Raw genomic sequence first — 26,218 nt, forward strand, 5'->3', positions numbered from 1 at the left:
ATCCAAGCAAACCCCCCCTCCAGCTCCAGGAAATGAACACACTGCGAGCTCTGATGCTTGGCCAAACCCTGTAAAACTTTTTATTGGCTCTCAATAGCTATTAATAACAAAAAAAAAAAAATTCTCATGCTCAAGGGTACACAGAGGGAAATGTGGGAGCTCTAAGAGCAGCCCAGGGAAAAAGACACCAAAGCCAGAGCTCAGCAGGGGGAAGGACTGGCTGTCTAAGGATCCAGGGGCAGGACAGCCCCTGAGGGGGGCTCCCAGCCCCCTCCTGACACTGAACCCTCACTCTCCACGGCATCCTGGCACACTGCCACTGCTCTCCAGGAGGGACCAGAGCTGCTCTGAGGGCACAGAGTGCTGGGGTGCCACTTGTGGGACCTGCCTGTTCAAGCACAGGAGAATAAGGCTTCCATGCATCATGGGAGCCCCCTCCTGCCCCCACAGGCTCCAGCCTCCATCCAACACCTCTGGAGCATCCCTAGAGCACAGCAGCAGCCTGGCCCTCCGAGGCCACCCCCAGCACACCAACACCCAGAGACCATCCTGCTGCAGGCAGCACACCTCAGCCGAGGGAAACTGAGGCACGGGGAGCCTTCCAGCTCTCCCGAAGCCGGGCAGGCACGGGCTGGCTCCTGCCCTGGTGCTCCCTTCCCCCAGCAGCGTGTCCGTGCCAGCAGGAAGCGGGGTGGGAGCGGCAGGAGCAGGGCTTCCCTGCGCTTTGTTCTGCCCCAGCCCCGAGCGGCTCGGCCCACACGTGACATCCTGCTCATTCTCTGCTCCCCCGATGATTTCCGCTCGGTTCAGCACATGGTGCTGCCCTCCCGACCTCCTCATGCCTCTCCCACCTCCTCAGCACACTGCAGCCATTCCCCCACGGCCTCCCAGCTCCCAGATCTTGCCCGGGGTTTTGGGAGCTGCTTTCCCTGGACACGGCTCCAGCCACACGCTGGGCAAGGGGAGCAGCTGGTGATGCACAGGCCCTGCTGCAGCTCCATAACCTGTTTTCCTTCTGAATCAGACCTTTATGCTCAGTCCCAGGGGATTCCAGGCCCAGACTGTTTGCACAGAGTCAGGCGGCCGACAGCCAGAGCTCAGGGAGCTCCAGCCCCGGCACTCAGGATTATTTTCTTTGAAGAGTTATGGGCCAGCCTCTGCAAGGGAATTTCAGACAATGAAGTGAGGCAGAAGGGAAAAATTAAATCCTGTTTCCTGTGAGCACAGGGAGGCTGTGCTGCCCTTTCCCAGCCCAGACAAACGCAAGGAGCAGCACAGCACAGCTCTGGTCCTGCCTGCAGAGCCTCAGGAGCAGCTCTCCTGGAGGGGCCCAGCTCCAAACTCCAATTTCAGGCAGCTGGGCCAGATTCATACCCAGAGGCCACAGCCCAGCCCCCCACGCTGGGACTGCCATGCTGCAATTCCCCCTTTCCCAAGCTGGGCAGTCAGAGCAGCAGGAAGTCCCTGAACCAAATGCATGTGAGTCAGGCCAGGGCAAGTGATGCTCCCTCACCCTGCCCACCAGCCTCCCCGAGGATGAGCCAAGGGCTGGGAGGAATTTATTTTCTCATCCCAGGAGTGCCAAGGAGACACAGCGGCTCCCTGGACCTCGGGACAAAAGCAGGACCCACCTCTGTGCAGTGTCAGTGACTGCTCAGGTTTTCCACCCTGTGCCATAAAGGGATCACTGGCCTTTAAAATTGAGAATAACCTAATTAGAAACAGAAACTTTTGGTAAAATCCCAGGACTCCCACTGCTCCAGAGCAAAAAACCCTGTGTTTGTTAAAACACAGCAGCCTTTGGACAGGCAACAGGGACCCAGAGCTGAACCATCCTCCCCAGGCAGCAGCAGCATGGGGGCAGATTCCCTGTATAAAACTGATTTCACAATGTTCCTTTTTGCACAGGAATCCTCTCCCAAAAGGTCACAGCGAGGCAAGCAACCTCAGGAAAGCACCTTCTAGGCTGGATTTGTTGGCCTGGAATCAAATCTGATGCAAGATGAGACTAAGAAAACTTGTTTCTCTCTTTGGGAGGGAGTGGGATAAATAAAGAAAAAAATGAATTGTCCTGAAATTTGGCAGGAGACATTCCAAAGCAAGCTGTGGTCTTAAAGCAAATAAGCCGTGCCCTGTGGTGTTTGCAGTGCCAGTGCTCTGAGCCAGGGATCCTGGAAGGGAAACAAACTGCAGGCAAGTGCAAGTGCCTCAGCACCCCAAACCAGAACCTCAGAAGCACTGGAAGTGCCATAAAAACAGGGCAAGCCCACACACCCTCTGATTTCCAAAGAGGGAGTTCACAGTGCTTTTGTTGAAACATTGGGTCCTTTTTCTTTGCCATCTGGTTTTAAGCAGGTCAGAGCTGCTCCAGTCACATTTACAAGTTTCTCCCTGCAGATGTAATGGTGAGAAAAGGGGAATTGGGGTTGGGGGGAGTTGTTTTTTTTTCCTTAAAAGAAAAAAGCTACAGTTCTAGTGCTACCCCTTGTCTCTGTGACATGGACCAAAATATCAAGGCTCGGGAAGTTCCTGCCCACATTTGCAAGTATAAGATGCTGAAGAGTTGTATTTTTAAGAATTTCTTTCCTGTAGAATGAAACCCTGTGGCTGCTGAGAAGGCACTTGTACAAACCATCTGGGCCACACTGTTCTCAGCCCTTTATATGAACACACACACCGTGTTCCTGCCCGAAAGAGGTTACAGTTAAACGGGGCAAGACAAAAGAGGGGAAGAAGAGGAAAAAAATAGCAGCCTGGAGCAGGGAAGTGGCTGGTGGAGGTCAGGGGGCAGGTCCATGGTGCTGCTCGGAGCAGGGCCCAGGTGTCCTGGAGCAGCCATGCCCCGGGTGCTGCTCCCTGAGCCTCACCAGCCTTTGGGATGGTTCTTGGAGCTGGTTTCCCCATGTACTCTGTGCTCTGTGAGCAGAAGGGAAACACAGCTGCATCCAGATGAAAGAGAAAGGAAAGCTTCTTGAGAGCACAAAGAGAAAAGCCCTTGACACTCTGCAGCTCCAAGTACAGATCACTGCCAATTAAAGGCTAAAAATAATCACAAATACCCCAATGTCCCAAAGGATGACCCATCAGCTGGCTCCCAGTGCAAAAATCCAGACCAAAAAGCAACCAGTGGCCTTACAGAGCTGAAACCAAATCCCAAAAAATTCTAAAAGTTAAGAGGCTGAGCTTACAGGAAGATCAAAAGTCTTAAAACAAAGCAAAGTCTTAAAACATCTTTTAGAGCAAGCTACAGACGGTCCCAAATGATGTCTGCAAGGGTTTGTTGTTAAACACATGTTCCAGCCTGCAGAGCTGCAGCCAGCCCTGCTCGTGATGGAGCAGGGAGAGCTGTGCCACACAGAGGTGTCCCAGAACAGGGGGTCATGGAAAGCCTCAGCAGGAGCCCTGCCATGGCTACTGCCAAGCTCACAGGGTTGGGTCACATCAAATTTCTCATCTATCAAAGTTCCCAAATCCCTCTCTCCAGGACTGATCTCCATCCATTCTTTATCCAGTCTGTGTTTCTGTTTGGGATTGTCTCAGCCCATGGCAGGACTCTGCAGCTGGCCTTGCTGAATTCATGAGTTTGGCACAATCCCACCTCTCCAGGTCCCTGTGGATGCCCCATCCCTTCCCTCCAGCATGTGACTGCTCCACACAGCTCTGTGTCACCAGCAAACTTGCTGAGGGTACCCTCAGTCCCACTGTCCACGTCACCAGCAGAGATGTAAAACAGCACTGGTCCCAGTACCAACCCCTGAGGACACTGCTTGTCACTGGTCTCCACTTAGAGAGTGACCATCCAGCCAATTATCCACCAGGGACCAACCAACAGGCTCCAGAGAGATCTCCTGAGCTTCCTCCACCCTTGGACACACACCTCTCCTCCAAGCTGGGCACAGCAGCTGAGCAGGCTGGAACTCAGCTCCATGGGTGTGCTGTTTGGAGAAAACTCATCCTGACCCACAAGGAAGTTTCCTCCATGGGTCTGAGGGGCAGAAGGGCTGTGCAGCCCCTGGAGCTTGCTCCACCTTGGACCTCCGCCAGCGACAGCTCCAGTCACGGGAGATTCAAGCAAGCCTACCAGGACAGCAGAAATTCCTTATGGCAAAGGAAGATTGGCTTGTTTTGGCCCCATTTCCTCTGGATCCCTCAAGAAAACAGGAGTTTCAGTGCTCTGACTGAGGAACTCCAGGAACCTGGTGGAGATGGGAGCTCTGGATGTGAACACCTCACATTTAGAGCTCTGAGAGCTGCACCCACCCTGTCAGGATGGAGGATGGGCTACACCACTCAGGGGACAGCACCTGTGGAGGAGCTGGAGCAGCAGGGCAAGGGGTGAAGGGGAATTCCATCCCAGAAATTCCCTTAAAAACCAAGCAGTCCTGGAAGCAGCCACTTGCTGAGCAGTTTCTGCCAAGTGCAGCCACAAGAACACCAGAACTCGGGTTGGGTTCAGAAGCGATGGCACCCCAGCCTCCTCCCGATCTCCAGCCCCTTCTCCAGCCTCCATGGAGGCAGGAGCCAGCACAGCTCTGTTTACTCCTCGTGCTCCTTTGTAGGCTGGTGTTGGTGTCAGCACAACAGGAAGCTCTTGTTAAATAGTTTGTTACTTAACTGCTGATGCAGGGCCACCGGGGAGCCCGGGCGGAACGTGCAGCGTGCGGGGAGAGCCAGGGAGCCTCGCAGCTCAGCCCCAGGGATTCCAGAGCTCCTGGCTCTGCCACCCCTTCCATGGGGATGTGGGCATGAACTGAGTCCCTGGCCCTTCACATCCCACCTGTAACACTGGGATAACTTCCCTGCATCCACCTCCTCCCTGTGAGGTCCCTGGAGAGATGTCTGGCTGTTTTTCAGCTTTTGAATGGTGCTGAGAGCTCAGCAAGCCACCCCTGCCTGCTCCAAGGCATCTGCAGAGACAAGGACCAGACCTGAAGGAACTGCTCCCCCAGACAGGAACAGCCCCCTGTGAAACCCACCCAGCCCACCCGTGCTGCTGCTGCCTGCACACAGGCTGGGCAACATCCAGTGGTCACAAAGCCACTGTCTGGATGCCCACAGCCAGCTGCCCCCACAGGGCAGCCCCAGCCCACCTCCCTGAGCCTGCTGTGTCCCTCACCCCCAAACACACACCCTGGCTCATCCATGCCGTGCCACCAGGCTGAGTCACCGATGACACGGCAGACACAGCTCTGTCACCACCACTGCCACTGCACCAGGAGGCTCTGAAGCACTGACAGTGCTGGCTGGTTTTCCTCTCACCAAAAAAAAAAACCCAGCAGGATTTCACTCTGGTGCCCCAATATTTGCAAGTAAGAAAAGTGCATGGGCAGTTTGTCCAACACATGCTTTTTTCCATCCAAATTCTTTCTTGAAAAGAAGACAGGAATAAAGCTGAAGCTAATGTTTCTACCAGAATTCCTTCTAGTGTTTAGAGGCAAAAAAAAAACTCAACAGAAACAACCAACCCACAAAAACCCTGAACTGTGGCAGCAAAGCTTTTAATCCAACATGATCCCAGGAACCTCTCCTCCCTTCCTGGCTTCCCAGCTCAGTGAGAGCACAGTGAGGAGAGAGGATCACACCCAGCTGCCAGAGCAGTGGGCACAGGGCACTCCTGGCACCTCCAGCCCACCCAGTGCCCCATGGCCAGGATCTGTCCCCCCCTTGCATGACCCCAGGGATGGACACAGCCACCAACGCTCCCAGCACCAGAATTAAAAACATAAATCCACTCCCAGAGCAAACAACCAGACACACCATCACCTCCAGCCACACTGGGAACACAGAACAAGCAAAAATGACTTCAGCAAACGAGACAGGAACGGGCTGAGCGTGCCAGAAGTTACCATGTGCAGGTACTGCCCTGCTCCCAACACCCCAGGGTTTCACCCAGATATCCATCCATGGCTCTCAGTCACATCCATAAAAATATCCAGGGCACAAAACCACCAGGATGAAAAAAGAATTTAAAAAAAATTTAAAAATAATAAAGCATTTGTTGTTTGTTTTTTGTTTTTTTTTTCCTAGAGTTAAGCTGTGCTGTGAAGAATACAGAATTTTCTTTCTGGCTTCCTTTTCCAGCTCTCACATCTATTAAACTTTTCTCTAAATTAGAAATGTTCTCTTGTTACTGGATATTCCCTTCCCCAGGAGACTTTTATGACACTCTGAACTCTGGTCAGTTCTAAACCTATAACAAATCAAGCTCCAAATTGTTTCAAAGTTATTTTCTCCCAGCCTCTGAACCCAAATATGGCTTTTTAATGGATTGCTATGAATTTTCAATTTTTTTTTAATGTTTGTGCCATGCCATTCCCTCTGCAATAATGAGGAGAGCAGAGTTTCAACAAGGCAGCAGGGAAATGTTATGTTGAAGGGGGGTTATGCTTCCCACCTTGGAGTCTCCCCCACAAACAGATTCTCACAGCACACCAGTAATGACTTGTGTGTGGTTTCACAGAGATCTCTGAAGGACACCAGGTGACATACAAACCCATCAGGCTGCCTTAAAAGCCAAATCTCAGCCCAAGCTGCCCAGGCTCCTGCAGCCCATGAGCTGGGAGTGCCCAGGGACTGGAGCGAGCACAGCATCCCCTGCACGGGCTCCCCAAGGAGAGAAGCAAAACTGAAACTGCTCTCCAAACACCACAGAATCAACAGGGAAGTAAAAGATGGGGGCAGACCACCAGTAGCAGAGCTTTCAGTTTCCACCAGAACCACAAGGCACCACACAAGAGCTGGTGTGAATTCCCTGCGTTGGTGAGATCCTAACCCAAAAATTTCCTCCTCTCGAGATGAGCACAGAAGGGCTGCACAAGCCACGTGCCAGAACACCCCTGGAGCAGCAGCTGGAGAACTTCACCCCAAACTCTCACCCCAGCTCAGGGTGGATGAGGAGAATCCCTGCCTGGCAGCAGTATGTGTGCACAGTGTCAGCTTTCCAGCAGCAGGTCAGCAGGAGTCATTTTGCACCCAAAAATATCTGAGGAGGGACCAGGCTCCTCTTCAACCAACAGGAGTGGGACTGTCTGATGAACATTTGCTCCCTGCACATATGAGCAGAAAGAAATCAATGTGCTATGGACAGTTCAAATGCAGAACTCGGATCCTCAACATCCAAATTTTTGAAACCAGCCTGCAGAGTAAAGACACTTCTAAATCTCTTAGCAGCCACAAAAAAAAAACCCCTCATGAAGCATCTCCACTCCTATGAGCTGCCAATTCACTCCCAGCACAACACACAATTTCACTCATTTCCTTGGATCATCATCCAAAGCAGCTACACCTGGATGGAAAATATTAAACTGTGCTCCACCAAGGAGCTGGAAATACCACACTGGAAATTTCAGCAGCAGCACAGGAACCAAGCAAAAAGCTGAAAATACTTCTCTAGGAAAAATAATAACAGTAAATACACACGCTAAAATAAGACCAGATCTGAAAACTAGTCTGGAAATAACAAACCCAGCCCAAGTCAGACAAACTTATCCATGAAACAAGTGCCCAAGAGCATTGATTTACCTTTTTGGGTTCATCAGGCACAAATTCAGACTTCCAGCTGCAGAATTCATAACCACAAAACACACTGAAGCTCTACGAGAAATTACCTGAAAGGAAGCAGCTTTTTGGTTGACATTACAGACCCCACAAAAGGTCTGCATTTTGATTTACACCTTTTCTAATGTGACTGTGCCCAACGAAGCCCAAGGGCAGCCCTTTCCCAGTTCTTGGCCATGCCCACCTTGGGATGCATTCCCCATGTGGGATCCACTGCAGGGAAACAGGAGGAACACCAAAGCACTGCAGGGGGTGGGACTGCAAACCCCTGGCTGCAGGGGGGAGTCAGGGAGCAAACTGGCTTCTGATTCCCACCTTCCCATCCAGCCCTGCCATGATGCCTCTGGGATGTTACCATCACCTTCCACTCCAGTATTCCCTCTCCATGACCAGTAACAGCCATCCTCAGGGCTGCTGGGCCAGGAAAGTTCAGGCATGGAGCTGGGAGATGTCAAGATGAGCGAATGACCCAGCTCCAGCCCACTGCCCGTGCCAGCATCACTCTGGTGTCCCTGCTCAGACGGGACAATTTCTGTCTGGGGAACTGCAACTTGCTTTGCTCTTACCGTAAGAGGGAGGGCCCAGATAGCACACAGGTAACCAGAGCAGGAAATCTCCTTCTGAACAACAAAGGCCCAGGTCTGCTTTCTGCCCGCACAGCAATTCTGCAGAATCTCTCAGCAGTCCAAGGCAGAAAAGGCCAATTAGGATGTCAAATCGCTTTCGGTTTTACTAAGCCAGAGTTTGTAGCACCGGAAGAAAGGAAGTTCACTGTGGACAAAGCTGAATCCCTGCCTGGGAGACCTTAAAAGGACAGCAAGTCCAGCTCCCAGCACTTCAACCCTTCCCATCTGCTCTGGCGTTTCCGTGGGACACGCGCAGCCACCCCGGCCAGGACGTGACGTTTCTCTCGAGCCCCTGCTCCCCACGGCAGGAGCTGGATGCACTCAGGCTCTCCTCACACAGCCCCTGGCTCAACCCAGTGGTCTCAGCCCCCCACACACTCCAGGTCTGGCAGCTCTGCCACGGGGTTTTCCATTTAAACAAGACAATGCACCCCCAATGCTGCAAGCTCCAGGGAGACACCGGATACTAATTAAATCCATGCTGCTGCTGGAAAACCCAGCTGCAGAGAGGAACCAGCTGCCTTCCAAAAGTCCACAGCAGTTGGCCAGCAGAAAGGTGTTTACCAGTCCCATGGCTTCCGCCTCTCCTGCTCCCCCATCCATACATTGACGTTTACATTTTCCAATCAGTCCCATCCTGCCCAGTTCTTGCACAGCCTCATTATCACAAGCATGCTCATCTTGGGAAGGAGCCAGCAAAGATTTCCTTTCTAGTCAAGAACCAACATTGCTTTTAATCCACTCATGTCCAGAGCATAAAGCCCAAGACTCAGCTGCTCCACCGACACCAAATCTGACAAGATTCAGAGCAGAACAACCCAGGCAGATCTGACTGACACACTGGGAAAGGACAGGCCCCCAGTGCTCACCTCCTGCAAAACCTGAGCTTTGCTTCACGCCTGGAAACTCTCTGCAAAAGAGGCTTTGCCTGCAAGCAGGTGTCCAAAGAACTGTCTGTTTCCTAAACCACTGAGTCACATCTCTGTGTGTTCACGCTGGGAAACAGAGAAGCCCAAGAAGAGCTGCTGCTCACACAGCTGCTGAGCAGAGACCAGAGAGCCCACAGCACCTTCAGGGCAGGCAGCCCTACCCTGTACCTCAACCTCTGCCACTGGATGCTGTGGGAAAAATACCCAAAGTCTTGACAGCTCATAAAAAGTACCCTTTTACTTCCCTGGGAGGTTGAACAAGGACAGAGTGAAGTGCCTGCCTGTCCTGCAGGACCATGGGGATGCAGCCCAAGGGCAGCTGGCTGATGAGGAATGGGAGCTGCACAGGCACAACTGGAACAGGCATCACTGAGCCCTCCCCATCCCCAGCTCCACAGAAGCTTCCAGAGCAGATTTAGCTTTGGATTCAAGTGGCAGCTCTAAGACTCCCCTGCAAAGCCTTTCTGTGAAAGGGATGATCCTGTGTGTGTCACACAAACTCATCACCACCACATTGCCAGTCTGGCCATGACAGTTCCTGTGCTGGGCCACAAGAACCAGGCAAGAAAGCTCTGCATTCACATGTCAGGTTTCTGAGCAGGCATGCTCTCCTTCTACCTCCTCCCCTCCCCAGAGCTTGCAGCCTGCTTCATAGTCACCAGGCAGTGGGAAAAAACAGGCTTCTAGACAAATAGATAATTTTCACCCAGCAGCTGGGAACAACAGCTTCCATTTCCATCTGAGGCTGGAACACCTCCTCCTGCACTGCTGTAGCCTGAAATGAGGTTAAGACCATCTCTACCAGCACGCTACTTCCCCAGCCCTGTCCCTGAATGCTCCCACACCCTCAAAAGCCAACACTTTACATAAAAACAAGATGAAGTGCTGCTCGCCTTTCCCTTGATAAGGGATCTTAATGCACTTCCGGCAGCACGCCCGGGAATGGACGTGCAAGGAGAGCTGCCATCGGCTTCCCAGGGAGAACAGGGGAAGGCTCTCTCCCCACCTCCACTGCAGCCAGAGGTGTGCTGCACCTTTCCTTTGCAGCTGAGAGCTGCCCTGGCTCTGGAGAGCTCCAGCACGGCCTGCAGGACGTGCCCAGCTGAAGGACAGGGCTCAGGGACAACCTGCTGCAGGAGGATTTGACAGCACGCCCAGAGGAACAGCAGGTACAAACACAGGCAGCAGCAGCAGGAACATCAGAGGAACATGCCTGGGGCTCTGAAGGGCCAGCAAAGCAGAGAGGGCAACGCTGCAGCAGCTGGGAGGCCGCAATGTGCCCGTCCAAGAGTTGATCCTGATCCCACCTGCTCAGCATCTCCTGGGGCACAGGAGAACAGTGCAGAGCTGGCACTGCTGACACACCTCACCAGGGCAGGAGGGACAGCTGTCTTAGCAAGGGGACATCTATTTCACAACACACTGGGATGGGCTTATTTCCCAGCCTGGTATCCAGGCCACTCTGCACTGCTTGTTTGCTAAACTTCAGGCTCTTCCCTCCCTCTGCTGAATTTTCAGTAATACAAGAGAGTACACACACATATTTAAACATTGGTACCAAGTCAGATGGCTGAAACAGTGAACAACCAGAGATCTCTGAATCCCAGTCCATGAAATGAGTTCTTCCCACCAAAGCAGGGGGATGGGAAGGCATCCTGCTCTCCCTGCCCTGGGACAGCCCAAACACCACCACAAAGCCTCATCCCACACACAACGCTGTGTATGGTGCCAGTGCTTCTCTCCACTGCACTGAAAGCAGAGCAGGGTCCACACTCTCCACTACAACCCACTGAGAAGACCCTGCAGCAAAAGCCTCATCCTTTATGCAACCACAGTCCCCTGAGGACAGAAACTGAAGCAGGCCCTGACAGCAGCCATTCTCACAGGGGAGAATGCCCCAGGAAGGGCTGCAGTGCCACTGTCACCCCTTGCCACAAGTTACAGAGTGAGTCCCCACCTGTAGCAGGCAGCCCTGGACCCTCAGCCATCAGTGCACGACAAAACAATTCCCTGCTGACACAGCTTTATCAGCTCCTTTATCAATTCCCACGCATGGGAAAGCTGAGAGCAGCTCTCAGACAGCGAGGAAGGGGATCCCCTGCAGTCCCCAACACCCTGAGGCATGGCCTTCTCTGTCCCATGGGACTCTCTGGAGGAAGCACTGCTCTCCCCAGCCAGCTCTGCCTCCCACCCAGCCCCTCTCCTCTGGGAGCCACCCCGCTGGTGTCATGGCATCTTTGGAGGGGGACACTGCCCACGGGATGATCCAACCTTGTCACAGCAGGATGAGCCTCCAGAGGAGACTCCAGAGCTGTTTTGGTTGCATGAGTCAGGGTCTGAGCACATGGTGGGGTGGGATATCCCCCACACGCCGTGGGAGAGCTCCTCGTGGGACAGCGCTGCTTCCAGAGCAGGAACCATTCCAGCATCCCACGGGCCAGGAGCAGCAGCAGGGAGGACACGGGGTGACGGGGCCATCCAAGCACTGTCTCACAGGGAGTGCTGTCAACTGGTGGGAGATGTGCAAGAGCAGAGGAAGAACAGGACCCATTCGAGGATGTCCTCAAGAGATCCCTCAGTCTCAAATCCATATGGGCTCCTTCTGGCATTGTGAAGGATCAGTGGAAGGCAGGGTGACGGGATCAACGTTTGCTCTCCAAAGTATAGGAGACACTTCCCAACACCTCTCCCATAACAAAAGCAAATTTCTGGATGCATGTGTCTCCCTTCCCTTCCTCCACCAAGCCCAAGCTGGGTCTGAAAACCTTTCATCCACCTGGAAGAGATTTCTTCCCCACAGAGGAACTTGACTGAAAACCAGCAGAGGCAAACCTGGCACTCTGCTCCCCACAGAGTGGAACACCACACCGACACACTCAGGACTTGTTCCCCCCCACAGCCTTTGGACCAGCTCCTAAATAACCTCAGGAGCAGGAGAAGGGAACACACTGCTGTCCTGACTCACACCACAGGCCTCCCCACAGCACAAATGGCTGAACAACCCTGGATAGCCCAGCTCCCAACTTCCAGGGAGTGGGAGATCAAAATTTAGCAGAGCTAAAAGTGGTTACATTTCCCTTCCCTGCAGCCTCTAATGAGCACAGAATGAGCAAAACCACTCCCTCCACTCTGTCTGCACGGCATCCTTGTGTGCAAGGCACAGGGAGGAGGGGAATCCCAACAAGGAATCTGAGGGATACCATCAGCACATTGCACCAGCCTCACAATTTCTGTGCCAGGGACACAGGTGATGTTCACTCTTCTGGAAAGCACCATCTCTGGAGGGCAGGACATCCCCACTGCCCCAGCTGCTGCACGGCCACAGCAGACTGCCTTGTCTAATCTGAACCACAGCTTTCCAAGCAGCCATGCATGAGAAAACCCCTCTGTTCCTGGAGAGTCCAGGCCACCAGGGAGAGCAGATGATGTCAGGGGTGGATGCTGCCCTTGCAAATTCTTTACATGACACGCAAGGTGGGACACCCCAGAAGAAACCCCATTTGCTCTCCTGTGCTGGCATCCACACCACATGGCTCCCGGCGTTGGACACACACCTCCTTCTCCCCCAGCAGGCTGGGAAACAATCCAAGCAGCAGCATCAGCCATCTTATCTTCCCAAGGGCCCTCGGCACAGGCTCCAGGGGCTTTCCAGACCAATGCTCCCCTGCTCCCACACTGCTCCTGAGCAGCTGGCTCAGAGTAGGTCACCAAGGAAGTGTCATTACAGAAGAGGGAACTGAGGCACAACACTGCCACATGTCACACAGAGAGCAGTGGCAGAAGAGGCAGAAAAGCCCAGTCCCCAAAGGCTGCTGTGCCCTCTAAGGTCACCTGCAGGGAGGTTGGCCCTGACCACAGGTGTCCTCTCCAGGCAGGGCAGTAACCTGGCACACAGCAGTAACCTGGCACAGGGCACAGCCCCAGGAGGGGGTCAGAGACCTGACCTGGAGATTGCCAGATTGGTTTCAGATTTGTTTCCTGGTTCACATTTCCAGGAGGTAGATGGAGCAGATGCCTGCAGCCAGCAATTCCCTCCTCCTCCTGACCTGAGCCATCCCAGGCAACCTCTAAAGAGTGGCTGCCCTCCTGCCAGGGGATAGATGCACATCACCCAGCTCTGCCACTCCAGAACTGTCACCACAGAGGTGTGGGAAAGGAGGGACACCCAACCCAACAACTTGGGAGGGTGAGCTGTTCTGTGCCATCCAGAGAAGGAAATGCAGAGCCAGGGAGGCACTGCGAGCATCCAAAAGCTCAGCCAGAAGAAGCTGCCACCCATCAGTCCAGCAGCCCCAAAAAGCCCCAGTGAGGGGCTGGGAATTCTGTGTGGCAAAGCAACCAGCTCCTGACAGGAGAGCCAAAGCTCACCTGGGTGGCTTTGAGAAACCAGAGAACCTGTCACCTTCATCAACACAGGCTGGATATCAGGAGGAATTTCTTCTTAAAAAGGGTTGTTAACATTGCAAGGGGCTGTCAGGGAGGTGGTGAAGTTAACACCCTTGAAGGTGTTTGAGGAAAGACTGGACATGGCACTCAGTGCTCTGGGCTGAGTGACAGTGTGGGGTTTGGTCACAGGTTGGACTCGATCCTGGGGGTCTTTTCCAGCCTAAATGGAAAGGTGCTTGGTACCTCAAGCACCAGTGCTCCTTCCCAGCCCTGCCTGGGAGCAGGGGAGGAAGAGGCAGAGACAACACGCAGCACTGGAGGAATGAAAACCACAGTTTCATCTCCCACCTCCAAGATGTGGGATAGCTACTCATCCCACAAGGAATGGGGGCAAGGGGCGAGCTGAGTATCCTGGAAGCTGTTTTTAATGAGCCATGCACACACCAGCTACAGTTTAAAGGGGGAAACAGACCCACAGAGAGTCCAACTCGGCGGATTCGGAACAATCCCAGCCTGGCTGCCAAAGGCCTGAGCTGTGTGTGCCAGCAGGGTTCCCTGCTCCTCAGCCATCTGGGGACTGTCACTCTGCACAGATCTGCTTGGCCTCCTGTCATGTGTAGCACTCCCAACCCCTTTTCTGTCAGCAGGATCTGGGTTGGCAGAAACACTTTTAATTGTAGGATTTTTTTTTTCCTTAACCCATATCCTCTTGACAGAACCAGGCTAGGAAGCAGCTGCACTGGCAGATCTGGGGTGGCCTTTTGCAAAGCAAGGCAGGGAAAAAAGGGGTGCCTGGATCCCGTTATCCCTTCAATCACCAAACTGCAGCTAATCACGACTTCCCCACCTCTCCTGGGGTCACACAGAAAGGGGAAGCACCACCAGCTCAGCTCTGTCCCAGCCCAGGTCCCTTGTCCTGGAGAGTCCCAGAGCAGGGTGGGTGGGAGGGATGTCATTCCCACTGGTGACAAAGGCTGTTTCCATTTCTGGGTGGCAGAGCTGCAGCTCTGCCAAGCTGAGCTGTCCCACATTTTTCCCTGTGCTTTCTTTCTTAGGCTGCTCCAAGCCCCACACATTTCCCCTCAAATGACTGCCAAACCATACAGATTTGGGGGGGACAAGAGGGGAGGGAAGGGTAAGCATCCAGTGGGGCTAACTGGGAAACCCCTCCCCAAAGAACTGCCAAATTCTGTGTGCTGAGACACCAAAAGCACTTCCCTGCTGCAGAGGAGCAGGAGCTGACTTGTGGCTGCCCTGGCTTCCAGCTCTCCTCCCCAGCAGGGACAGCATTCCAGGGCCACAGGCAGGACCCACAGCCCAGACCATGAGGAGGAAAGAGTAGCACCATGCAATTAATGTTTCCTGAGGAATAACTGGGGCAGAGGGATGCTCTGTGGCATGACAACATCCATCAGCCTCCCTGCAAGAGCCAGCAGCATCTTGAGGGAAGCAGCGAGTGATCCATGACGTGTTCATCTTCCCACCCCCTCTACTACAGGATCATCAGCAACTCAACCCATTACAGCTTTCCTTGCAACCTCTCAAAGGTATGGAAGTGACCTGCTTATTTCACAGATGGGCATGGAAGCATCTGTGATCTCAGAGAAAAAAGGAGGATAGAGAACAGAGATTTCCAACTAACTGGGACAAATTCCTAAGGCCCTGCAAGCACCAGTCTGCTGCCTTGCAGGGAGGGAGAAGTTTCAAAACAGGGACCAGAGACCTACATCCCATTGCTGGTCACACCACAAGCTGTGCAGGATCTTTTCACTCCTCCATCCCTCACACAGAGGATCAGCCTCACAACCCTTTATTAAGCATTGGGACAGCTTTGTGCATTAAGGATTTGGTCTGGTTTGTACCAACCTCCACATCAGAAAGGCACATTCCAAAGGTTTTCTTCTCATCTTCCCTTGTCTCCCACCTGTGTATTTTGCAAGGGATGAGAAGGCCAGGACTGAAACAGGAAGAGCACAGGACTGACGACAGCTGAAGAGGTGGTGCTGTGCACTGGCAAAGGAATCTTTCAAGGGGTTCATCCAAAGACTCTCTCAAACAACTACATCCAGTGCAACCTTGCTGGTTCCTCCCTTCCCCTTACCTGCTTCCTTCAACCCTACACAAAGGGCTTAATTTATAAAATCAGAGGGATCATTCCAATGAAGGAACATGTAGGATACACCCCCAGGAGGACCCATTTCATCTTGCTGGTATTAATACCTGGAACATTATTTGCACGAACAGACTGTCCTTTCTCCCTCGTTTCTGGGCTCTCACTTCTCTGGTTTGTCCCAGAAATCCCAGCCAACACACGTTCACCCTTCTCTAGTACACACTTCCATCCAAAACCCCAAATTCTCCTTTTTTTCTTTTTTTTTTAATTAATTACTCATGTTTCTAGTCTACATCACCTCTTTCAACCCCTGCAGACAGGATACAGCTCCCCTGGCTCCCTCATTCATTAAGCAGCCAATTTGTGGCCCTAAACCCATCAACTGTCATTATGGAAAGAGACCAAAACTTCCCACAGCTGCTCAGCATCCCACTATCCTCCAAGCTGGATGGGGCTCTCACTCCTCTTTGCCTCCCCAGCAGCAAAGCTGTGACCAAGAGCCAGAGCCACGCTCTGGCTGGGCTTGGCTCTCCTTGTCACAGCTTCAGACTGGGCCCAAGGGCTGCTTGCAAGTCCTTTGCCACACTGGCATGAAGAAGTTCCCAAGCTTTCAGAGCTGTGCTGAGCTCTGGCCACAGGAGCCCAGCAAAGCCTTCTCCTTGCAAACAGCCCCGCATGCCTTTGGTTTTGCTTCAAGAGGAAACATGTTTTCTCTGTATCCAGGCGTAAAACAGTCAAGCCCAGCCAAAACCATCCAATCAACAGCACAGAGCACGACAAGTCAGGGCAGAGGGTTACCATGGAGCCAAGGAAGCCCAGACTTCCCAGGCAGACCCAGAATTCCTCACCTGCCCTGTGTGCAGAGAGGGGCTGGGAAGAGGATCAGGTTCCTCTCAATCACTGTGTCCTCACACACCACAACCAGCCTGTGCAGCCTGAATGCCACCAAACCCTGACCCGAATTCTGCCATCCACCAGCACACGGCCCCGTTCAGCTGCTCTCCCTGGGAGAAAGGGGGGACAAGCTCAGCACAGAACCAGCAGCAGGCTTTACCTGGTTGTTTGGGGCACCCTGCGAGAAGGATCACCCAGAAAGGTGAAGGATCACACAGAAAGGTGAAGGATCACACAGAAAGGTGAAGGATCACACAGAAAGGTGAAGGATCACACAGAAAGGTGAGGAGAAGCCATGAGCACCTCATCAAGCCAGCCCAGGGAATGGGAAATCCTGCCATTAGCAGGATCCACTGCATAGGATTTCACAGCTAATGAACCCTTCCCACCACAGACCACAGCGAAAGCAAAAGCAGCAGGGTATTTCTTTTCTGATAAGCTGCTTTTATCAGGAAGTTCAGCCTGGCTGCCCACAGCAGCCCCAGCTGGAGAGCAGCTCCCAGCCTATGCCTTTAAATCCCCTTGGCAGCGCAGGACTGGGGCTGAGGGAGCAGACACGCCCTGTGCTCCAGCGCTGGAGCACACAAACATTTCCTCCCAGCCATTCCACACCGCGGCTCAGCCAGAGCTGCCTCCTACCTGCCAGGGCCGTGCCAGAGGGAACACAGGCTGTGCCACACACACCGGGACATGCACACACTTCAACTCATTTCCTGAATCCCTTCTGCTTCCCCACCAGCACTGGACATTCTTCCCTCAAACTTCTTCCTTAAGGCAAATATTTGGAGTCTAACAGGCATTCCTCATGGAAGGCACAAGTTAAATATTGGCCCTAAAACAACAACAAGTGCCTTTCAATGATTCTGGCTGGAGAAGCACCGCTCTGGACTTTGATTTCTGGCTCTGAACAAAAATAGGAGCAAAGCACTGAGCGTTACACTCTTCTCCTGGGAGAAGTCAGATTTCAGGCTCTGCAAGTCCCCTGCCAGGACCACAACCAGCAGTGGGAACTGTCCCTGCTCGTGCTTTCTCACACCTCGGGTGTCTGCTGTCACCCAGCCAAGGCTCTGCAGTGCATCCTCTGCAGGGCACAGGACCAGTCTGAGTCTCATTCCCAGGTCTGTGATCATATATCCTCAGGGAGACACTGGAGAAGACCTGCTGGGAAGCATGGGTGTCATCCAGGGCATTTGCACACCTTGTGCTCCCTGCCTCTGGATGCAGCACCAGCATTCCCAAAGGTGCCCACCTCTCCAGCCAGCCATGCCCAGCTCCTCAGTGCAGAGGATGCTCCAGGCTGTTCCCGCTCTGCAGGCAGCCCAGCCCCCAACAGACAGGCTGGCTCTTGTAAGAAAACATCCCAGCAAGGCAGGAGAGCAGTCAGAGAGATGGCAGCACAGTAAATGGGAGAGGGAAGGGTGAGGAGGAAAAAGAAACTTGCACTGAGGTCAGTACACCTGAAGGCTGGCAGCACTCAGGTCCTGGGATGTCATGGGCACTTTCCACATGAATCAGGGGAGCAGAGCTGCTGTCTTGATTCTGCAACCAGAGCCCTGCAGAGCCAGGTTTGTTGGACCCCACAGCAGCTCTGTGATGTCCAGATGCTGCTGATGATCCAAACCCGAGCTTGGCTGCTCCATCACCCCCACTGCAGGCAGGTCCCAAAGAGCTCCTGCCAAAACCACCCCACACCAGAGTCTCCTCCAGCACCAGGGCTCTGCCCACTGCTTCTTCAGAAAACACCTCAACAGTTACCCTGAGAAAGGTTACACGGCGCAGATGTGGTACACACCAACTCACAGGGTTTGTCCTATATCCTGCTAAATCCAGCATGGGGTGTGTTAAATGAGCTTCCCTTTCCCTCTCCTGTGCACTCTGTAAGCCCAGGACCACCTTGCTCAGCTCTGCCTGCTCTGAGCAAGCCTGCGAGGCAGGAGAGGGACTGAGCAGTGGAGAGCAGCTCCCTGGCAACATCCCCCTGCTTGTGGGAGATGGAGAGCTCTGATGGTCTGCTATGCTGGAATCCCTCTCCAATTCCTTCCCAAGACACTTATGATGGCACTTCAAGCTGGGGAATCTGCTGGGGGCTCTGACAACCTCTCAGGGAGATCCCCTGATGAGGCAGACACCCCTATGAAAACAGTGTGGGTTTAAAACCAGCTGCGAGTCACCCTGGAGGAAATGTTAAAGCTCTGAGCACTTCCTATTCCCTCCCCAGCCACTGAAGCCCATGGAGGGACGAGCTCCAGCAAGTTTGAGCAGGAATTCCCAAGGCTCAAGGCAGAGACCAGCCTGTACCTGTCAGCACCAACACCTCCTCATCCCACAGCACACTGACCCCGCACTTCCAGAGCCAACTGCAGCTCTTCAGCTCCTGGCTCTGAGCAGCCCCTTCCAGCACAGGGACCCCACCTCTGCTGCCAGAGTCCTTCCTAAACATTCCCTGATTGGCAACACCAAAGCCAGACTGACTGAAACCAGCATCGCCCTTGGGATGAGAGGAATCGGCAGAGCTGGGGGCGAGGGGATTCCAGAACAGCCTCAGCTTGCCCCTCGCCCACACACACAGCACAGAAGTTGCTGGAAAGCACCATCCTCTCCCCACATCAAACCAGGGAAACCAAGCAGAGTATAAACTTCATCACTGCCAACAGTCCCTGCTAAAAAAAGGATGAGAGAAAAGGGTTTTTTGCTTTGTTGTTTGTACCTCAGTGCTACCTCAAAAGCAGAAAGATTTTTTTACCTGAAAACATTGGGCAAGGACAGAGTCTGCAAGAATGGAGTTTTTGTAGCACAAACACAGCTCTGTTCAGCTTTAAATTAGATTTCCACTGACCTTTTTGAGCCCATCGTTCAGCCACCCACACCCAAGCAGCCCCTCTTAGCAAGACTCTGCAGCCCCCAGCCTGGAAGAGGAATAAACCCCCAGAGACTTGGCTGTGCTCCCAGGGAACCCCCACACCCCTCCCAGCACTGCTCCTGCTGCACAAACTGCTCAGCTGCAGGGCTGCAAAGCTCTTCCAAAGGAAAGCTGCACAAAATCCAAGTTCAAGCTCAACCTTAACCCCTGTTTATTAACTTAAGAACATCCCTCTCAGGGTGACAAAGCCCGTGCATCACCTGACAACTGTCTCATTCACCACTGGGAAAGCAAAGGCCAGGCCTGCCTCATTAAAAAGCATTACATAACATTAAGCAACAAAGGGCTACAGGACATTCTTTGCTTGGTGGACATGTAAAAATGAATGACTCAAAAATTAACGCTCCTTTCCTCCAGACTCCAGCACCCCGGGAGGCCAGCGAGCACCTCATTTCCAAGGCAACAGTGTCTTGCCTCATCCCAAATCCTGCTCTCACATCCAATTTATTGCCACCCCTGCCCTACAGACACTAAACAGCACACAGCACTGCCCAGCTCTGGTTCAGAGCATGGTCCCCAGGCACCAGTGGATGTGTTTCTGCTGCCTGTGGCACAGGGACCCTTCCCCAGCCTGAGGTCAGCTCAGCTGGACCTCGCTGGGCAGGACTTGGGGCTTCCCCCATGTCACCATCTCAGTGCAAGCCTTTCACAGACAGGACTGTGAGAGCACCTGGTTTCACTGTCACCACAAGGCCTCAAGAGCTGTGTTTCCTACGAGCCAGGATGATTCTGCTGTGAGACTTCAAGTGCCAGGGGCCTGATGCAGTGGGAAGGCAGGTGACAGCAGGGCAGTGCTTGGAAAGGCCACTGCCACCAACCTCCCAGCAGAACACAGACTCCACAGCACTGGGAGATCCTCCTGCAGACACAGTGAACTTCTATCCACCATCTCACTGGAGCCAAAGAAGCCTATTTAAAGTCTTTACAGAACTAATTGAATTCCTCTACTGCAGGAGCAAACTCTCCTTACTGTGGGCGGTGGATGAAACCAGAGACTTCCTGCTCCACGTAGCATTTTGAAACACCCTGCAAAGCCTTACCTCGAAGTTTCAGCTTACCTGAAGAGCCATTTCCTACACCACACAGGGCTCCTGGTGGGTGCTGATGTGCTGTGCACACTCTGAACGCAGCGAGCAGAAGGCAGAGAGACATCCTGTGGTTTTACAGCCACTGCACCACCCTCCCTCCTGCCCCCAGCAGGCTGGGGGGCTGTGAGTGGGGGTCACAGCTCTGAGCACCACAGGTGTCACCCAGGAATCTGACAGGATAGGACAGACAAGGCAGGGGTGTGCTGGAACACCTTGGAATGGAATCACAGAATGGTTTGGGTTGGAAGGGAGCCTAGAGCTCACCCAGTTCCTCCCCTGCCAGGGGCAGGGATGCTTTGCACTAGTCCAGGGTGCTCCTTTGATCCAACCTGGCCTTGGAACTTCCAGGGTCAGGGCAGCTACAGCTGCTCTGGGCAACCTGTGCCACTGCCACAACCAGGAATTTCTTCCCAGCATCCATCTAACCCTGCCCTCTGTCAGGGGGAAGCCATTCCTCCTTGTCCTGTCACGCCAGTTCCTGATGCACAGGCTGCTTTTTCCAAGCCAGTTATTAGAAATAATGCATCGATGTAACACGCAAGGGAGGGGCTGCCCACAGGAAGGGCTGCAGGGCCACAGCCTGGGCAGGAATTTAGAATTCTTCAGCAGGAGGAGGAGGGCAGCTGGTGTGAATCAGAGAGTCTGACAGAGGACCCTGATGTTCCACACTCAGCTGCCCCAGCAGAAAATCACCTTTTTACCTCCCTCACAACCAAAGCTGTTGCTTCTCTGCAGAGACGAATCTACCAGAGACAGCAACTGCCAGCAGGAAGCAGAAACGGCCTCTCACGAAACCCCAAAACTATTCACACAGCTTTTCTAACAGGAAGATGACTTGTTCTCCTGCAGAACCCCAGAGCTGCTGGGACCTGCTCTCCCTCCCAGCTCACAGGTACAGCTGGACAGAAGCAGAGTCCAGGTCACACCATGTCTGGCCAAGGAAGGAGGCTCAGGTTCACAGCTTCTCACTGCACCCACAATGAGCCACGTCTGCCCAGTCAGAGCCCAATTACAGGGCTGTGGCAGAGCTGTTCCCACAGGCTCTCAGCAAAAAGCCAAGGCAAACACACGCAGGAAGCTCCTGTGATGGCACGCAAGCCTGTCCCTGCTCAGGAGCACTACAAGGGAAGAGGGTCTGACTCCTCAAACTGCAGTGGGACGTCACAGGAGTAGCACAGGGCAAAGCAGGCCACTGCCCTCTGGTACCAAACCCCACCGTGCCTGGCCCTGCAGAATGAGGGGAGGGTCTCCTCCCCAGCCCAGGGGCTGCAGCTCTCCTGCTCACCCCACAACAGCACATCAGGGCTTGCTGCTCACCCAAGGCTGCTCCCACCCCTCCCACCAAGCCTTTAGTGCCCGTGGAGCTGCAGTTCCTGTCTGAAGGCAGAGATAAACAGCTTCCTACCCACCCTGGGCCTCGCAGCAGCGCCAGATCAAGGGCCAGGCACACACCTGGAGGCACCAGCCAAGCACAGGAGTGCTGCTCCAGCACAGCTCAGCTAGAAAAACAACGGGGAGGGGGTGGGCAGGGGGAGACAGCTCCAGAGCACAGCCAGCCCCAAGCCCAGCAGAGACGGTTGTTGGCAGCTGCTCTCAGACGTTGTGTCTTCCAGCCCAGTGGGGCTGGAGGGGGGAGGAAACACTGATTGTCCACAGCACAACCCTCATGTCATTCCCATTGATCCGCTGAGTCACTCCCGTATTAACAGTTTTGACAACAGCCGGGCTGCACAGGAGCTCTGACACGGAATACCAAACGAGGGGCACTGCGAGGCTGCTCCCGGAACCTGCGGAGCTGCCAGGAGGAGCTCCCCGCGCTCAGGAGCTGCACCCAGAGCAGCACACACACCTCGCTGCAAGGGCACCGCACGCAGCTCAGCCCGCGTGCCCGGGGAGCTGCTGGACACCAGCTCTGCCCCGCAAACCACACCAGCTGCGCCCCGTGGATGCAGGGGCAAAGCAGAGCAGCTGCTGCTTTGGCAGAGGAGAGACACGAGTGATTTTTAAGTGATTTATAAGGCCTCACAGAGCTGTCAGTTAACCAGGAGGAGATCAAACCCTAAGGCACAGAGAGCAGCCACCTCTCCAGGCTGAGGGATCTGAGCCCCTCCAGATCTCATGTTCCCACAGACCTGAGCATGCTGGTGTGGGACTAGTCAGCACCACAACCCTCCCAGCACCCCAAAGCTGCTCACGAGTGATAAAACACTGACCAAACAGCGTCCCTATCTGCAACGTACCAAATTAAAACAAAACCAACAAATCTTTGGCAAGTTCCTCACAGCAGCCAAGCCTATCCTGCCCCGGCAAAGGCTCCCCATGGAGGCCTCCTGCCCTAATTTGCAGCAATTCTTTGTCAGACCACTGGCAAACACCAAACGTTTGCTCCGATCTGTTACATAAGGCCCAATTTTTAAACCTGTGTGCTGGCCGTGGGGAGATGGGGGCACACTGTGTGTGGCAGCCTGACAGGGCAGCCTGGCTGCCAGGTGAACTCACACACCCCTCAGAATGCACTTCCACATCTCCAACCACTTGTTGTGCGGAAGGAAAACAAATAGATTAGTTAAGGATGCAACTTCCAAAGGTTTTACAAACCTTTCAACCCGGGTCCAGGCTAACTTGAACTGTTTGGAACGGACTGATATCATGGCAACTCAAAAGGGGTTTGTGAAACTTTGCTTTTTAACTTTAAAATACACCAAACACGGCAAGTCTTCGTGTTGCCTGGCACACAAAAGAAAAGGCACCTTCCTGACCATCCCCACAACTTCCCGTTGTTGGCTCCCCGAGATGCAGAGCAGCTCCCTCCTGCCAGCCAGCGCCGGGAGCCCCGGGCCTGCCCGGCAGAGCCGCTGCTCATCTGCAAACCTCAGAGCAGCTCGAGTGGCTCCTGTCTGCTGGGGGCAGGAGGGGGAGGGCACTTTTCCCTTTTCTCACATTCATCCTCACCCGCTCCGCTGAAGGAAAAAAAGCCGTTTTAAACGCCAGGTTCAGCACGGTCCTTTCCCCACATAAACACTTCCCGGCCCCTCTGGAGGGAGGAAAGCCACATACAAAGGAGCCCACATCCTGCGAGGCTGGGGCAGGCGGGCAGGGAGCGGGCCGGGGGACACGGCGGGACCACCCGAGCCCATCCCCGCCGCCCGCCCGGCCTCGGGGCACCGGGGGGCTCGCAGCCCTTCCCCGGGGCCGCAGAACAGGCACGGCCGCGAGGGGACGGGGCGAGGCGGCCGCGGGCCCTCACACCCGGCCCGGCCCGGCCCCAAAGCCGCCCCAGCCCCCGCTCCCACCGTGACCCCACAGCCCCCCGCTCTCCCCCTCAGCCCCACCACCCGGCGACCTCCCCAGGCCAAGCCGGGGCCTCTCCCGGCAGCCCCGCGACCCCCACAGCCCCTTCTCCTCTCCGGGCCCCTCCCGGCGCTCAACCCCCCCCGCCGCCGCCCCGGCCCCGCCGCCCCCGCCCGCGGCGCCGCCCGGCCCGGCCGCCCCTCCCCGGTGCCGGCCGAGCGGAGCCGAGGCCGCAGAGCCCCCGCCGCGCCGCGGCGCTCCCCCGGTGTTACCTCGGCGGTCCCTCAGCGCCGGGCGGCGGCGCCGCTGCCCCGCGGCCGCTCCCCCATGGCGGCGCCCCCGGCCCGGCCCCGCTCGCCTCCCCTCCGCCGCTGCGCCAACGGCGTACGGCCCGCGCTGCGCCAACGGCGTACGAACCGCGCCGCTCCCTCGCGCGCCCGCGCGCCGGCGGCGCAACCGCGCTTCGTGAATACGGGCCGCGGGGCGGAGCGCGGCGCAAGCGCAGCGGGCGCGAGGGTGGCGGCGCGGCGGCGCTGGCGTAGGGCGCGTTCGGGAATAGCGGCCGGCAGGCGGCGGCGCGGCTTTGCGGCAGCGCCGCGCGCTTTACGGCAGCTGCGGTTAACCCCGCGCTGCCCGGCGCCGCTGTCGGGACAGGCGCCGCTATCGCGACAGGGCCGCGCCGCCTCGGCGCCCTGCGGCGGGGAGCGGCTGCCACAGGGAGCACACCGCGCTCCGGGGGTGCTGCAGGGCCCGGCCGCACTGGTGGATGGGGCTCCGGTGTGGGTTATCGCGCTGCTGTCGCGATATGGATGCCACCGTCCCCCGGTGGGGCACGGGCCTGCTGCAGGGAACGGCGTGAAGGGAATGGAGCCGGTGACGGGGGACAGGCCCTGATGTGCGAGTGAGCCCCGCGCCGGGTACAGCCCTGTTCTGGGGTAAATCCCTGTTTGGGGGTAAATCCCTGTTTGGGGGTAAAGCTCCTCTTTTGGGGTACAGCCCCTGTTTTGAGGTGCATCCCTATTTTGGGGTAGATTCCTGTTTCGAGGCACAGCCCCTGCTTTGGTGTACAGCCCCTGTTTTGGGGTAAAGCACCTGTTTTGAGGTACATCCCTGGTTTGGGGTACAGCCCTTGTTTTGGGATAAAGCTCTTGTTTTGGGGTACAGCCCCTGCTCGGGGGTACAGCCCCTTTTGGGGCACAGTTCCCTCATCCCCACATCCATCCACACTCCAGGTCCTCGGGGGCAACCTCGGGACAGGGACTGGGGGTCCACACCCCACCAGTGGGGACCGAGGGAAGCCAGGGTGGGATTTTACAGGCATTGTCACCTTTTTGGGGACACCAGCCCCGAGCAGAGCCACTCTGAGGGAAACAGAGGCACTGCCTTGCAGGGAACAGAGCTGCAGGACCGTGGGAGCTGCTGGGACAGTGTGGGGGTTTTAGTTTGGGCAGAAATACTAATTTTGGTTTGCTAATTGGAGATTTGCTTAATTTTGAGATTTTTTTGTTTTTGAGATCACGTGCTGTGGGGTGTCCTGAGCAGGGACACAGACCCCACTGCCACTCCTGATTTTCTCCTTCACAGACCCCACTGCCTTTCATTTTCTCCTGGTTCTCACCCGGGGACAAACACTCCATCCCAGAACCCCCTCAGCAAAGGAGGGCACAGCCAGAGGATCATTTCCTTCTCACCCCTTTTCTTCTCAGCCCCCAAGTTTGAGGCTCTCAGGGTGAGGCTGGAGGGAGGGGACACCCCTGCACAACCCTGCTGGTCACATCTTCAGCACAGCATGGAGCAGATGCACCCCAAAAGTATTTTCAGGCAATAGTGTGAATGTGTGTGGGTTTGGGGGACAATCAGGTCCAGCCACCAGCATCACCCCAAGCACCCATTTCAGCATTTCCAGCTGCTTGAGTTGGCTCTTCTCCTGTCACAGAAATGTTCCAGGGAAAAGCTCTCCCCACAACGTTTGGCTGGAGGACTTTTCCCTGTGGGTGTTTGCTCCTCCAAAAAAAGCTGATTTTAGAGCATCAGGAAAATTCTGAATGCGTGAATTCCAACTGCTCCCATCCTGTTCCTGTGTTGTGGCCTGGCTCAGGAGGGTGCTGAGGTGCTGTGACACATGTCCTGCCCTGGTGGAGAGGATAAAATCACCCCCAGGGAGAATAAAATCACCCCTTGAGAGGATAAAATCACCCCTGAGGAAGATAAAATCACTCCTGGAGAGGATAAAATCCCCCTGGAACCCTCCCTTTCCTATCTGGCCCATCCCACCCCCCAAACTCTGCAATTTTGTGGTGATTTCACACACTTTGAGAACTCACAAGTTGTTCAGATGTTTGGCTGGGGAATTGAACCACCCTCTGGAGCAGGAGAGTGGGGAAGAAAGGAGTTTGGGTTTTATTTCAAGGCAG

The 26,218-nt window shown here is 54.9% G+C and overlaps 1 protein-coding gene across 2 annotated transcripts in view; it reads right to left on the reverse strand.

The window, feature by feature from the left end:
* The window catches only part of CSNK1G2 (casein kinase 1 gamma 2), a 41,023-nt gene extending 16,790 nt beyond the window's left edge, over positions 1–24,233 (reverse strand). For both annotated transcript variants that reach the window (XM_064396332.1, XM_064396331.1), the window contains exon 1: positions 24,077–24,233. The gene's annotated coding sequence lies outside the window, so the exon portion shown is untranslated. The remainder of the gene's footprint in view (positions 1–24,076) is intronic.
* Positions 24,234–26,218: the final 1,985 nt, after the last annotated feature.

This window comes from Passer domesticus, chromosome 21 (assembly GCF_036417665.1).
Source record: "Passer domesticus isolate bPasDom1 chromosome 21, bPasDom1.hap1, whole genome shotgun sequence".
NCBI classification, from domain to species: domain Eukaryota; kingdom Metazoa; phylum Chordata; class Aves; order Passeriformes; family Passeridae; genus Passer; species Passer domesticus.